The 16,911-nt window shown below is 36.7% G+C and overlaps 1 protein-coding gene across 2 annotated transcripts in view; it reads right to left on the bottom strand.

The window, feature by feature from the left end:
* Nucleotides 1-16,911, bottom strand: part of PLXDC2 (plexin domain containing 2) — a 503,758-nt gene that overhangs the window by 132,181 nt on the left and 354,666 nt on the right. The gene's annotated exons all lie outside the window — the stretch shown is intronic.

Genomic DNA, 16,911 nt, shown 5'->3' with positions numbered 1-16,911 from the left:
GAGACAGAAAATTTGGAATTCAAAAACTTTTTTTAAAAGAATGTCAAAAACAAATAAATAAGGCATTTGAAAAAGAAAAAAAGAGGTGTTTTCGAGTTAAGCACAAGTTTTCATTTTCAGAAATTACATTTGGGTAAAAATTTGAAAGGGCATTCAGCTGCTAAATATACCTTTGTTGTGTGCCTTTGTATCATGTTGTATTCTCTATCTAATGCAGCTTTTTGGGGACTGGGTTCAGGTGATAGTGGGCTAGACTTAATTTAGACATACTTGGAAAAAAAGAAAAAAAGAAGAAGTATTTGGACCTTATCCTTTATTGTAAAAATAGTAAATTTGAACTTCACAAATTAAATTTATTGCTTTTTAAAAAAAGGGTTCTCATCTACACTGCCATATGAGACAAAATTGGACAAGACAAAGTATCTCAGAAGGAGGAGTTATTTTCTTCATCCTCTCTAAGAAACAAGTCATTTTTTATTATTGGCATCTGAGGTCAAGGTCTCTAAAAACTATGGAACCTTATTTCTTCCTGATCTGGACATCACCCAAGTTTTAAATGAAGACATATATCCTGCCTAGAGCCTGAATTCAAAAAGCAATGTCTATTCTTCCTCTAGCTTCTTTTCTTATCATTTCCTTACTCATTTATCAAAATCCAATGATAACCTGCAAGATGAAAAAGTTTCAAGTCAACTTTAGGAGTATCTTCAGTTAAGATTTAGTAAAGGGACAAGAACCTTCCCTTCAATCTTTTTATAGAGGATCAGTGACCCACAAAGGGTGAATAGGTACAGTATGTATGTGTGTGTGTTTGGGGGGTGCTGTGCAACTTAAAGTAATTATAATGAAAATAATTTGTACTACATAATTTATAAATATGCTTGTAATATATATTCACATATACATATATGAACTGCATACATGTATACACACATTAGTCGAGAATAAAGAATATAAAACCTTAAATTCATTTTAAAAATTAAGATTAAGGCAAATAGTAACAAAACATTTGCACAGAAGGGGGTATAATCTAGTATCAAGACAGAGACTGAAGATCAATGAGAGGGAGATTACAGAAAGAATCCTTGTCTGAGGTCCAAAGGATGGAGGATAGGGTATGTGAGAAGATGGAAATTTTGAAGTGCAAGAGGGAGAAGAAGTAGTTTTAAGGAACTCTTTTAGCATGACTTTAATTCCATCCAAATAAGAAGGATTCATTCTGAGATGAAAGGGGAAAGAGTCATGGTTTTAGTTAAGGAAGATAAGTTTAAAACAATTTGCAAGGAATGAAGATGAGCTAATAAAAGAGGATCAATGGTATCATTATGTGGATAACACAAATGTGTACTGGGCAAAAGCATCATGGCTTCTGTGATTATTTCTAGAAACATAATCACTTGAAAGGAAGAAGCAGATCACAATATTTACCTCAGATTGAGGCCTAACAGGCAGTAATTTGGGGATATCCAGAAGTGAAGAGATCCAAAGGTAGATAAGAGTGCACTATTGCAGTGGTCAAGATTGGGGAGAGAAATGAGAGTATAAGAAAGTTGTCAGTATACCTGGAGAACAGTGAAACAATGAAGAATCAAGGGTCACAATAAGGGGAAATAATGGGCACTGAGTTATTAAGGCCACAAGAGAGGAAGAAAAAAACATCTACTTCAATGAATAAAGCATCAGAGTTCAGGATTTTTTATTCAGCAGCTTTGAGTGGTGTCAAAATGCAGCATGGGCAACAAAGTGGCACAGTGGATAGAATGCTGGGCTTGTAATCACCTTCCTGAGTTCAAATCTGGCCTCAGACACTTACACAAGCTATGTGACACTGGGCACGTCACTTAACCCCATTTGCCTCAGTTTCCTCATCTGTAAAAATAAGCTGGAGAAGAAAATGGCAAACCACTCCAATATCTTTGCCAAGGAAACCCTAAAGGTGTTATGAAAATTTGGACAAAACAAAAATCACAGAAAAACAACCACAACAAAATACAGGATACAATCACCTCAAGAAAAATGGATGTGTATAGGTCTGTGTGTGTATAACAAGAAATTAAAAAGCCGGAATGGGGCAGTGTGGTATAGTGTGGAAAGAATACTGGAGGTAAAGCAAGAGGATCAATGTTCAATTCTCAGCCCTGCCACTCACTATCTTTGTGACCTCTGGTCACTCAGTTACTCTGGGCCTCATTTTTTTCACTATAATTAATGAATTGAATTAACTGGCCTTTATACTCCTTTCTACCTCTAAATCTATGTGCCTAGGAATAAAAGAAAAGTAGACTGATAGATGGATAAATATATAGAGAAGCTGTATATTCACACCGATAAACTTTGGGCAATATTTACATTTATAGATGTATAAATATACAGTATCCCACACACAAACACACAGATATACACATATTTTATGTGTGTATATGCACACAAATATATGTATATACACTTATACTATGTACACATGTGTGCATATATACACACGTGTATATATGATGTTTAGAATATATGTGTATGTCCATGTATATGTAACAAATATGTAAAGCCTCTCCTAAACACTTGCTTTGATACCCAGTTGTGATGTGGAGAGCACTGTTGTTTTGGCATGGAATACACAGGAGAGTCCAAGCTCTGGGAGGTTCTTTTAAGTTGGACACACTTCTAGCGTCACCTTGGTGTGTGATGGCATCTCACTCACCAGAATCTGCATAGCTAAGTACAAAGAGGCTCATCTTCAGGAAATTCACAATAGATTCCATCTTTTATTGGTTGCAGATCACATATTACATGTGAGATAGAAGGGTGTGTTCTGTCATTTTGGCAAGACTACATTTATTGCTGTTCAGTTGTGTCTGGCTTTTCACGACTGTTTGCATCATATTGTTCATGGGGTTTTCTTGGCAAAGATGCTTAAGTAATTTGCCATTGTCTTATCCAGTGGCAAACAGAAGTTAAGTGACTTACCCAGGTTCACACAGCAAGCAAACGTCAACTCAGATCTTCGTGACTCCATACTCAGTGCTCTATCTACTGAGCCTCCTAACTGCCCAAGAATAGTTACACCAATGAAATCACAAAACTTCACTAATATGGAAGACTTTCTTTCTATTTAAAACATCCAAGTTACACTCTAAAGAGGACAGTAAGTCTTTTTTTTAAACTTGTAACTGCACCTTTCTTTGTAAGAACTGTGTTGGCCTTCCAAGACTTTCTAAGGCATATACGTGTTTGACTTTCATAATATTTTCTGGTTGATTACATGAGATAAAGGGTCATTGTAATATAATGAAGAGGAAGCATCATTGACTCAGTGGAACTTAAAAAAAAATCCAAATCAATTCAAGGTACCATAGATAACTAGAGGTATTTGGCAAAGATCATTGGTTAATTACGTACTGTTCCACAGATACTGCATGTTAGACTAAGGAACATTAGGCTTAAGTACTAAATAGCAGAATAGATTAAAAAACAATTTTCTTTAACAAATCACAACATTTTTGCAATATGACCTCCTTAAAGATTTGCCAGTGAAATACATGGTATTCATTACTAGAAAAAGTACAGATTAACTCCCTTTGGAATAAAAAGAAGTCAATAGCCTTTTTTCTACTACTCCCCTCTATTGGTCACAAAGTAATATCAGACGATTTCCCTGTATGTTTCTCACTTGGTCCTCTTTATCCCTCCAAAAAGTCTATGAATTAGGAAGGAATAATGGTGACTACAGAGTGAGTAAGAAGTAATTCTTTACCTTATAGAAAAAATGAGAAATCTTTAGGAGATGGAATAAGTGCTATAATTAGAGTGCTACTGAATTCTATTAGAAGATATAAAGATTAAGGAGAGATGGGATTTATAAATAAAAAGCCATTTTATAAAAGTGAGACACTCACCAGCAGGAGTATTATGCACTGTCACCAATTCTGTTTTAGTACTCTAACTTGGTTCTATAAAAACCATAATTCCAGAAATGTTTGATGCCTGGTCACTGAAGCATCTTAGGACCCACTTTTTATAGTCAAAGCTGTTTCAATGAATCATAGGACCTGTAAGGATCCTTAGATTAATCTATTCCAGCCTCCTCATTTACAGATGAAAAAAACTAAGGCTTAGAGATATTGTGACTTGTCCAAGGCCATTCAAACTCAGTAGCCTGAGATAATTACCTAGCTTTCTCAGACCCTCAGATGCCATCTTTTTTTGCATTTTTCCATAATACCAACATCCAAAATGAATACTGAGAGCAACAACAACCATTCTTTCTTCTTATTAGACTTTACAGCAATGAAAATCAAACATAGACATTTGAATGTACATAAAACTCTCTCAGCCTTTCCATTAAATTGTGAGCTCTTTAAAGGCAGGAACCATCCTTTGATTCTTTCTGTATCATTAGCATAGTGCCTAACTTTTAGTAGGTGCTTAGTAATTGTAATGGGAATCTAAAGATCTTCCCTGACCTTTGGCCACTTGATAGGTTTAAGTGAATCTGAGAACCTTTCCCGATTTGAAAATATACTCGGCCCCCTAATAGGCTGCATGTGGTCACGTGGAGCCTGTGGCGGGAGGCTTGTTTTTCAGGAATGCCCACACCTGGTAACTTTGTGATTGGGCAGTGGGTCAAGAGGGTTGTGATATTCTCTGACCCAGGAGAAGGCTATGTATACCCTGATGTGAGATTTTGCTTTGGGGCTCACTTTGGGAAGAGCTGTGTGATTTAGCTGTGTGACTGGCCAGCCATTGAGACCCCTGGCTTTGAAAACCCAGATGTTGGGGTTTCCCTCTCTAACTAACTAGGCAGGGATGTAATGGTCAGACAACTGGAAGCTCTGTCTGCTGAACTGTGTTATTTTCTCTTGCAACTTCTATTTGTATTCTCTGAAGTTCAGGGTGCTGACTTTTCCCCCTGAACTAGGTAAATGATATATGTTTGATTGATTAAAGTAAGATTGTTAACCCATTTTGAGTTGCTTTCCTTTAGAAAAGAAGATCTAAGAACCTGTGCTAGCAGCCGTCCTGGGTACCCTAGGGTGCTTGCTGCTACTGTAACTCTTTATTGTTTGATTGATTTGGGTGAAGGTAGCCCTCTGGGCTTCATCACATAAAGACAGTTAGGAGAACTTGGCTGTTAGAGTAGGCATACTCACCAAAAGAATCTGATTAACTGTCTTCAGTTAACTCAAGAGACATATGGATCACATAGACCATACTGTACTGTTCCTAATACCTAAGCTTAAAATGTATCTAATATCTATTCTTCAGGTAGCATGCACCAGATAACGATGAATGGCTACTTGCATCCTAATTATAGGAGTCAAGTTTCACTTGAAGTAAGGATGAACATAGAGACTGGAAGCATCAGTCCCAAAGCAGTAATTCCTTTTTCTTGACAATAAATGCCTTGCTCTCCTTTTGGCCTATGAATGTACATACTCCATTCTCTCTACTTTTTATTCCTAAATTTCAAATTCTGCTTGTTTCTCCCCAAATCAAATTCCAAGAAGCACTTATTAACTACTGCTTGTAGAGGTAAGATACACAACCTGTCTGCATGGAGCTGGTATTCTATCAAGAGAGGGTCAGTAAATGATTTGTTCAACCAAAATATTACAAGTTTACTATATGCCAGGCACCATGCTAAGCACTACAGACACAAAGAAAGGCAAAAACACAGTCTCAGCTTTCAAGAAGCTCACAGTCGAACGAGAGAGACAATATGTAAACAACTAGCTATAAGCAAACTACATACTGAATAAACAAGAGAAAACACTGGGATTAAGAGAGATAGTCAGGGTTATGACATACACAGGAAAACTATAACACAGAATGATATATATATATATATGTGTGTGTGTGTGTGTTTGTGTATGTGTATATATATTATATATACATATACATACATATATATATATATACATATGTGTGTGCATATGAGATAACTGGATCAGAGAGACACAACTTACGGGAAGCTCTTTACTAACTCAGGGGATAAAGAAAGTCTTCACAAACAAAGTGGCATTGGAATTTGGCTTTAAATGGTGATGGGAGGGGCAGCTAGGTGGTGTGGTAAATAGAGCACTGGCCCTGGAGTCAGGAGGACCTAAGTTCAAATCCGGCCTCAGACACATAACACAAAAACTAGCTGTGTGACCTTTGGCAAGTCACTTAACCCCAATTGCCCTCCAAAAAGCAAAAGAAAAGAAAAGAAAAGAAAAGAAAAGAAAAGAAAAGAAAAGAAAAGAAAAGAAAAGAAAGGAAAAGAAAAGAAAAGAAAAGAAAAGAAAAGGAAAAAAGTATCATGGGAATTCAATATAGAGATGGGCAACTGAAGACATTCTAGACATAGGAAACATCCATGAAAAAGCCATAGCTGCAAGAGAAAACCAGCAATGGCAAAGATGCATCAAACAGCGGTCTGACTATAGCACACAATACATGGCAGGGCCTGCTGTAATTGTTCAGGCTTATATTGGGTAGCACCAGCCTTATAGCAGGTCTTGAACATGAGGTTAAGGAACTTGGGAGGTCTCTCTTTGATTCCTGAAACACTTTCTTCCTTCTCCTTAGATCCCTCCTTATAACCAAGTCCATCAAAATCTGGGGTGACTCTTTGTATCTAAATGCAGGGTGGCCAGTAACCTCCTTAAGATGCCAATGGTAAGTGCTCACATTTGCCTTCTCCTAACCCTTACCCTAAATGTCTGTGTCATTGTGGAAAGAACAAGGACTTGGAGTCAGAAAGATTTGACTTCAAGTCTTGTCTCTGACAAATTACGAAGAACCTTAGCTTTTAGTATTGGCCCTCAACATACAACTCTTTTAGAGCAGGGTTTCTTAAACTTTTTCCACTTGGGACTCCTTCAGCACAGTTTAAGAAGTGCTATTAGATGATCAATTACAGAAGTGTTCTTCATCTGCACTGGTAGAGGGAAATTTGCTGTATTAGTGAGATCACAGATGTAGAACAACAGCTGGCAAAGAATTTATCCCTCCATTCTTGAGTTATTCCTCACTTGATTTGAGAAAATATTCTCATCCACCTAGAGTTAATATTCATCTTCAAAATTACCTGATAAGAGAAAATGGTTTGTGTGTAGATAGCATTTTGTATTTATAGTGTTGTAAACATGATTTAATTTAAGCACCACAAATCCTCTATTCTTCTTTAATATTTTTGGAAGAGCTAGTCTTGTGATGAACTCAAAGATGTGGATACCTCCCCCAGTGATGTACATCTTCAAACTCACTACAGATCATGGAATCATTAGACAATTATCTATGGCACTGATTGCCTATGATCACACTGCCTGCATGTATTAAAGGAAAGAGCTGAACCCAGTTCCCCTTGACTATAAAGGAATTTTATCCATTACAGCCCTCTTGTTCATTATGTCCTTTCCAGATCAGTAATCTGGGATTTTTAGAGCAAGTTATTTACCTTTCCAAGGTCATATAACCTTTTAAATTGTGTGGTCAGAAATTAAACCCAGATCTCATTATAAAATGTATACTATCTCTATGTTGACACCTATTGTATACAGATATAGCTTCCTACACTCAGATTAAATCATTACAGATAACTGATTTTTTTCCCTTAGATAACGCCCCATCATTAATTTTTAATCTCTGAGTTCTCTCACAAATAACATCAGCCTATACAACAAATATTTAATGAACATACTGGAAACTGCATATAGTAAATGAATAGGTTGATGTCTCCTGAGAAGCTTCAGTTTAGATCAGTTGTCCAAGACTAATTTGCTGTTTTCTTCCTGATATAACAAGTCAGCACAGCAGTGGCTTACAAAGTTTCATACGCTCTAAGGAAGGCAGGATGGAAAGAGCAACGGCAGCAATTCCTGGGGGAAGCCCTTGATTTTCCCATTTAGAGAATCCCAGGAGGATAGAATTCTGTATACCATAATTAAAGGAAGTGGGTGGAAACAGATTCCCAGCAATGGAGCATGAGAGATTCAGTATCATTTTGAGAAACTGACATGCAAAATGGTAAAGAAAAACTGTAACCTACTGAAATGAACCACATAAAGACAACAGGAAATTAAATTTGCATCAATAATTTACATCAATGTTTTTTCTAATTAGTAATCTGTGACTTGGTCTTTGCCTCTCCAAACTAATGTTCCATTCAATTCCTAAATTCAATAAGCATCAATTATTAATATTAAGAATTATGATAATTACTATCTGTGATCAAGTTAATATTGTCCTAATGCAGAACACCTTTCTCTTAGTAATCTTCTGATGCAAAGAATTCATTTTTAAGTGGTTAGGAAAATAAAACATTTCTTGACAATGACCCTCTTAAAATAGGAAACAAGTATGATCACTGCCCCATTTTATGGTGGAAGAAATTGAGACTCAAACCACTGCCTTGCCTAGGGTGTCAATATATCAGCAATGCAATATTCACAATGCCTATGGCAATCATAAATATGCTGATGTGGTTGTTGATCACAAAATATATCAGGCTTTCTATATGGAGGATAAAGCTAGAACATTTATTAAAATACCAAAAGACTGAGTTCCAAAATCAGAAAGTGAAAGCCATCAGAGTAGTTATGAAATTGGCACAGGTAGATAAAGTAGAAAGCACCCACATTCTCAAGCCTTTAAAACAGAACAGGCTACCTCAGGCAAAGGTCTTCCTCTCCCCACTCACAGCAACTACTCAGTGTCCAGGAAGTGTGCCCCTAGCAGCTCTGGCCCCTGGCAGTCCTCAGCAGGAGTCCTTAGCAGAAATTCTGGCTGGCTCAAAAAGGGGTTCGTGCCTCCACCTCCACCTCGGCACTACCGCTACCACTGCAGCTGCCTCTGCTGCTGCTGCTGCCGGTGCCGCCACTGCCAGCCACTGCAGGAACTCTAGCTTGGCTTCTGCTTCCTCTTGTTCCACCCCTTCCTGCTACGTCAGCAAGTCCAATGGGGCATGGAAGATCTTTAAATCCCATAACCCTTACAGTCTCACAGGTAAATTGTATCAGAACTGAGAACTGAATGTAGATCTGATTCTAAAATAAGTGCTTTAAACCTCACACTAATATATGTACCTCCTACATTCACATTGGAAAAGGAATGAGAGATATAATGATGAAAAATGATATTGCTTTGTGGGCATGAGATCATTCTCCAAAACAAGCCTCAAAATACTTTCCCTTAAAGCCCAGTGGAAGAGAAGACATAAATATGCAAAATTGTATGAAACATATACAGAATTATAGTAAAAGTTAAATCTGATTAAGCACACAGAGTGGGTGTGCACGATCGAGTAGTATGAGTGATGTGAGAGATTTGAAGAAGGAAGTAACTCATTTCTGACTGAAGGCATCAGGGAAAGCTTCATAAGAGGAGGGTGCATCTGAACTGATCCTTGAAGGAAGGAAAAGTCTTAACAGGAGGAAATAAGGGATTACAGGCCAACTGAATCATAGCTTTGGACCTAGCAGGGACTTGAGGCCATCAAGTCCCATTTCCACATTTTGAAAATGTAGAAACTGAGACCTAGAAAGAATTTCAGTGACTTTCTCAGTGTTATATAGTTAGTAATTAACCAAGGAGGGATTTGAAACCACATTGATAATGGATTGTGTGCCAACATCCTCAGAGAGAAGAATAAGAAGGACAATATTAAGGAATAGGAATCCTACATTTTTTGTGCAACAGAAAGCATGTGAAAGAGAATAACTTGAAATAGCCTGAAATGGTAAAATAGAACCAGATGGTAGGAGTAAGGAATTTGCATTTTACCTGTCGTCTCTGTTAAATAAAAACATCCTCATTCCAGAAGTAAGCACCTGCATTATTTTGCTGAATAGAGGCCCTTTTATAATAGATTTTTCTCACCTAATTCTGAAATATTTGGTACTGGATTACAGAGCATTGTGTCTGAAAGAAGAAGAAAATCTACTCATGACCATTTTTCAACCCACTTGTTTTATTTTCACCTTGTCTGGTTAGCTCTAAAACTGAAAAAGAAGCAACTTCCTGTTCATTGCTGAGACTTCTCACCCAACAATTCCTAAAGTTGAGTCAGTAGGTGAGAAAAAGTGAGAAAGACATTCACATGGGGCACCTTCTATGACTGATCTAGTGAGGGAAAATGGGAAACAAACAAATACCAAGAAGACCAGCAACCATTGGACTTTGAGTCAAGATACTGAAATTCTAGCCTTGGCTATAGCACTAATTAATATTCTGGTTCTAAATCTCTGCATCTCTCTTTTCATTAGTAAAATGGGACTGATAGTGCATTCTTTCACCTCTTGGAATCATGAAACACTGGAGTTGGAAGTAATCAGAGGTCATTCAATCTAATTCTACTATCCCTCAAAAGAAAAAAAAAAAACAATTCCTGAAATCCCTCTTCTTCATATACTTGAAACAGGAATTCTCTCTATGCTATATTTACAGTGTGGTGATCTAGTTGCTTAACAACAGGTATGAGGAACTCCTTATTTCCTTGTGGGATATCTCTTGGGGGAAAAAAAAAACAAACTATTACTAAGATCCTTTTAGTAGAGGCGGCCAGGTGGCACAGCGAGTAAGAGTGCCAGCCCCCGGCATTAGGAGACCCGGGATCGGTTCCGGCCTCAGATACTTGGCACCCACACAAAATAGCTGGCCGTGTAACCTTGAGCAAGTTACTTAACCCCAATTGCTTAAAAAAAAAGATCCTTTTAGTGGCACACAAAATGACTCTAAATCCCTATATCACATCTTTCATATTTGAAGAACTATGATGTTTTGTCCTAGGAGATCTTTTTTAATATAAACATCCCCATTTTCTTCAACTATTTCTCATAGGACATGTCTTTAACAATCCTTATCATTTCCTTTTGGAGGGCAATTGGGGTTATGCAACTTACCCAAGGTTACATGGCTAGTTTTTTTTTTTTTTTTGTTAAGTGTCTGAGGTCGGATCCAAACTCAGGTCCTCCTGACTCCGGGGCTGGCGCTTTCCCAGTGTGCCACCAAGCCACCCCAAAGCAATTTTTTCTTTGCTTTTTGGAGGGCATTTGGGGTTAAGTGATTTGCCCAAGGTCACATGGGTAGTTTTTGTGTTAAGTGTCTGAGGCCAGATTTGAACTCAGGTCCTCCTGACTCCAGGGCCGGTACTCTATTCACTGAGCCACCTAGCCACCCCTCTCCTCTTCTTGATATGCTTGCAAACAGCCCTCCTAAATGTAACATCTACAATGGAACATCACAATGTATGAGTGGTCTAAACAGATCCCAAATATAATATATCTGGACTGTATATTAACAATGATGCACCCAGAAATCACACTTGTTTTAGAGGGCACTCACATAAACTCTAATTCAATTTGAGTCTATAGTTTACTATTGGTTTCTTACCCAGTGTTCTTTTTTTAAATCACAATTTTAATCACAATTTAACTGCGAATCACAATTTAACTGGTCTCCTCTAGTATTGTTGCCTATTAAATTAATCTTATCAGATTTAACTCATCATTCCAATCTGTCTATAACAGATGCATGGAACCTGCTAGAAGAAAATTTTTGATACTGTATTCTACTCCACCGAATCAAAAACTCTTTTAAAGTCAACAATAAACACAGTAAGATTTTGCATTCTCTCCTATCTTTTAAATCCAAATTAAAGAACTATATCATTTAAAAAGCCTTCCAATTATCTCTCTCTCAGTAAAAATCTTGACCTAAGACCTAACAAAACATTTTGTTTTTCATTCATTTTATCAGATTTATTGGTGCCTGGGTCCCTCTCCTAAGCAGGACTGTCATCTTCATGAAACCTGGGGCCATATTTTAACTAATTTTTAGGGTTGCCAAGTCCTAGCACAATGCTCTACAAAGCAGAGTCTTAATAAAGTTTGTTGAATCCACAAAGTTGATAAGCAAGTTAATACATATCTTTATCAAAGTTACTGAAAGGTATGGTGGGGAAAGCAGGGCAAAGCACAAGGATATGTGCACACCCCTGAAGAAATTCCTCCAGAATAGGCACTACTACTCTTGACCAATATTCATTCAAGCTACTTTTTAAATGCTATTGGACTTCATATTAATTTTAAACAATATATTAGTGAAAATAGGTATAAGCAAAGTTGTTCAAGAATTTACCTCACTAATTTGAGGGTTTGAGAGCTGTGTAAGCAGAACAATAGTAAGAAGTTCTGATCCACATAGGGCTCCAGCATGCATACTAGCCATAATTGCATATCAATCCAGTTTATTCCATACAGTTGTTTAATCAGAACAATAACTAAAGTTACAGAGTTTCTACAGGTCACAGCTATGCCTAACCATTATATCCTTCGGCTCACCCATTGTTACCATGTCCCAAAATCATAATAAGAGACTTCGTCAAAAATTTTGCTTAAATTCAGGTATAATATCTTTGGCAGTACTGTTGTGTAGTAATCAGCAGACTGGTATAATAAGTTGGCAAAAAAAGGAAATCATGTCAGTCTTCTATAACCTTTCGTAAATATACTCTGGCCCTAAATAATCGATTTTGCTATAATAATTTAACCTGATCGTTAAGTGCAAAGTGGAGAATGTTTTGTTATTAGCTTTATCTTGGTACCACACTTCTTTACTCTCCAGATCAAGAGTAATAATGGTGCTTATCCATCCAGAATAATTAAACTCCCTCAGTAGCTACAGTTCCAGATGTAACCTTGTCTACTCCCCCCAAAAAAACTTCTATGTAGAATTTTCAAATAGAAGGAAATCATTAACCCCAAGTAATAAAAACACACAGATCAACTGAAGATGAAATTATTTTCTTATTCAAAATGAGGTAAGCCATATGAGATAAAAGACATAATCAGATTACTTCTGTAGGGATTTTAAGTGCAAAGGGGAAGTATACAGCAAGACAAGAGAGAAAAAAAAATAAAAAAAATATCCTCTCTGCACATCCACTTAATATCAAATGACAAAATACAGGAAAACCACAATGGAAAATTGCTTTTGATAAAAGCAGACTAGTATTTTACTTGGAAAATGCCAAAACCACAACAAAGGCAAAACAGAAATACTAAACTATTAATCTGCCATGGGAGAAACTTATTGGAAACAGAGAAAAAAAGGATGACAGCATTTTGATAACAGAAATCAGAGGAAGGCCATAGTTACAATATGAAACAACATTCTGACAAAGCTTGAAGTTATGATGTTTTAAAACTGCAGACCATGTTGACCCTGGATCTAGATGTCGAGAGTCTTACCACTGTAGCTAAAAATGAAGAAAAAGAATAGTTTTTATTCCAAAACAATCACTTCCAGTCTTTAATCTCTGTATGAAACAAACTAAATTGTTTTCAAAAGCTAGCAATGGATGGATTTATTTTGCTGATATTCCATTTGTCTACTAGATTTTTCTTTTTTACAGGAGTTGCCATTTTTATCAGTATAAAGAACTCCAATTGTGAAACCTGCTCCAGGAGTGGGGGACCTGTGATCTTGAGACCACATGTGGCCCTCTAGGTCCTCAAGATCTAGGTCCTCTTTGAATAATCCAAAATTCATGGAACAAATCCCCTTAATAGGATTTGTTCTGTAAAACTTGGACGCAGTGAAAATGCTGCACCCAGGGACCTGTAAGACCACATGTGGCCTAGATACTGCAGATTCTCTACCCCTGAAACCAATACAGATCAGCAACATAGTTCTAACTTCCAGTCTCAGTTGACTGGGGCACTGAAATGTTAGGCAACTTGTCTACGGTTACACAGATGCCTAAGAGGTAGGATTTACCTGATGTGTTCTGGACACTAAAGCAGATACTCTTTCTACAATGTCACACATCCTCTCCTCCCAAATGGAGAAGGTAAACAAGGTAAGGCATAAGGATTACTACCTATTATGTACTAGGCATTTTCTTAAGCATTTTGCAAATATTATCTCATGTGTTCCTCACACCTTCCAGGTGGGTACTATTATTATCCCCACTTTACAGTTGAGGTAACTGAGACAAGAAGAGGTTAAGTGACTTGTCCAGGGTTATACAGCTAGTAAGTATCCAAGGCCAGCTTTTGAATGAAGGTCTGTCTTCTTGACTCTGGTAGCCACTTTGCCACTTAGCTAGCTATGATAACCCTTGAGCTAATTATAAGGTTTAGATGAAGATGCAAGTTATATCCCCTCTATAAAATGAAGGACTACAGATTTAGAGCTGGAAAGAAACTCAAATGTCATCATGTTTAACCCCCTATTTTACAGATGAGGAACCTGAGCTTTCCTAAGACCACATAGCTAGCAAAAATCCATAATGAGATTTGAATTCAGGTCTCCTCAACTAGGAGAACAAGTATGTTTTTTTTTCTTTTTTTCTTTTCTTTTTTTTTGGGGGGGGAGGGCAATTGGGGTTAAGTGACTTGTCCAAGGTCACATGGCTAGTAAGTGTTTAGTGTCTGAGGCCAAATTGGACTCAGTTCCTCCTGACTCCAGGGCCACTGCTCTATTTACTGCGCCACCTCGCTGCCCAAGAGTGGTTCTTCTATTGTACCATCCCACACTTATTGGATAAGCAATGCATTTTTAAAAAGTCCACGCAATGGCTTTTTCTATGGAAATCACTCAGTCTTGCATAGCAGAGAATAAAAGAAAACTTACAAGAGAGTATAGAAAAGGACAGCTCTCAACATAACATGTAGTATGTATCTCACAGGCTTTCTTGAAATGAAAATTTATTGTTATATATTTTGAATCCTCTCCTATGTTCTGCTATGCACATGACACTCTTTTTCCCCCCTTTTTTTACTTTGAGTATGTTTTTTTTTTCTTTTCTCTAATCTATATTTGTGTTCTGGTATTTGAGCCTAAAATAAATTCTTAAAAAATGAAAAGAAAAATCACTCAGTCCTACACTTGACATTTTCAAAGCAGAGGAGATTCTCCTACAAATTATGAATCTTTCCAAAAATGATCGTTTTCAACTTTAAATATATTTCCCTTCTTTTATCAACTGTATGCAGTTTAAGGGGCAGCTAGGTGGTGTAGTGAATAGAGTACCAGCTCTGGAGTCAGGAAGACCTCAGTTCAAAACCAGTCTCAGACACTTAGCACTTACTAGCTATGCGATCTTGGGCAAGTCACTTAACCCTAATTGCCCTACCTTCCCCCTCCAACAAGCAAAAAAAAAAAAAAAAACTATCTCAGAACAGGGACAGGGAAAGTCATGGATCCCACTTACAGCATCCACAAAAAATAATTAGTGATCACTTAAGAAACTACCTCCCAGCTTTGCTATAATACTCTATTTTGGATAGCCTCCAACTGCAAGGAGTCATTCTTTGTGGAGGGCTCAAATTTACATGCCTACAATTTCCAACTATTGGTCTAAGTTTTACCTCCCAAGGCCAAATAGGAATATTCTCTCATCTAGCAACCTTTCCATCACGAAACTAGAGGAATCCCATAGAGGATAAATGATTTTTTGGCAGATCGAGTAGAAAATTTTTGGCAAAGAAAATTTTTGGAAAGCCAAGATTGCAGTAAGATGATTATGATTATTCTGTGTCAATAATATTCATCCATCTGAGTTCTATGGTCCTGGAATTTAATCTTCTGTTATTATTTACAATTCAGGTCATTCATAGCATCTCCAACTACTAATAGATCATCATGTATTCCAATCTGAAAGTTACATATTATCAAGGTTTTAACTTATTGCAAAGACTGAGTTTTACGTTCTATCCCTTTTGTCATATAGATAAGTAGCTAGATAGCTAGATATGGATATATGGATGGATATGTGTATATACATATATACACACATATATATTTGTATTTATATATACACATACACAAACATACATATTCACACATATATATGGGCAAATATATGCACATATGTGTGTATCTGTGTATGTATGTATATGTGTGTGCCTAATATATACCTATACTAGCTTACAATTGTATTATTTATTATTTCATGTTTACATAAAAGTTTTTATACACTTTATGTCATTGTTTCAACCTTCACAAGAACCCCGTGCAATAGGTAATAAAAGTATCATTAGTGCTATTTCTCATAAAAGGAAGTTGAGTTGAAGAAATCTTAAGTGAATTCTTCTACATGACACAACTAATAATAAGAGGATCCAGGGTTCAAATTGAAATCTTTTGACCCTAAGTTCAGGGTCATTTCTATTGGCCTATGATAAGAGACAGTCAATTAATTCCATAGTTATTTGTTTCATCAATGAATCAATTCCATATATTATTGTGAAGTATGAATCTTATGATGGCCAGTATCCTGTTTCCCAACATAACACATTGTCTCTTTTATTACCCTCTCCTAATACCGAGACACACACATATGAACATATTAATACTAAATTTTCTCCCTTAGGTTTAATTATTTCAAGCTAAATCTCCAACTAACACTGCAATGAACGTTTGTACTCATAGTTACTACAAAGTTTATGGCCAATTTTTTCCTTTTTTCTTTTGTACTTTGAAACATGGAATTTCATAAGAATCCCTAAACCCCACAATTGACCTTTTGGTAACAAAAACCAAGAAGACAAAGAAAGGCATTTCTTTGTTAAATATTTCAACTGGACATGTGAACAAGCCCAGTTCAGTAAACTGTTTTCTTTCACAGGAAACAAATGAAATATTGACAGCCAGAATCTAATCATTAAAGCCCAATTAAATTCATGGGTTATGATGCATTCTATGGCCATCCTACTGAAAACAGGTATTTAATTTTTTAAAAAAATCATAGTTTTTATTTAGTGTAAGAATGATTCAATTTTATGGACTTTAAAGAAAAGAAAAAAAGCCAACAGAAAGATAGGAAAAGAATTCTGAAACATAGAATTAAAGCGGTGTATGTGTGAGAGAGAGAGAGACAGAGAAAGAGACAGAGAGAGAGAGAGAGAGAGAGAGAGAGAGAGAGAGAGA

The sequence above is a fragment of the Petaurus breviceps genome, unplaced genomic scaffold (assembly GCF_028583685.1).
Source record: "Petaurus breviceps papuanus isolate PSGF00001 unplaced genomic scaffold, PetGlider_PUasm1.0 178, whole genome shotgun sequence".
Classification (NCBI taxonomy): Eukaryota; Metazoa; Chordata; class Mammalia; order Diprotodontia; family Petauridae; genus Petaurus; species Petaurus breviceps.
This window is presented reverse-complemented; position numbering and strand designations above follow the sequence as displayed.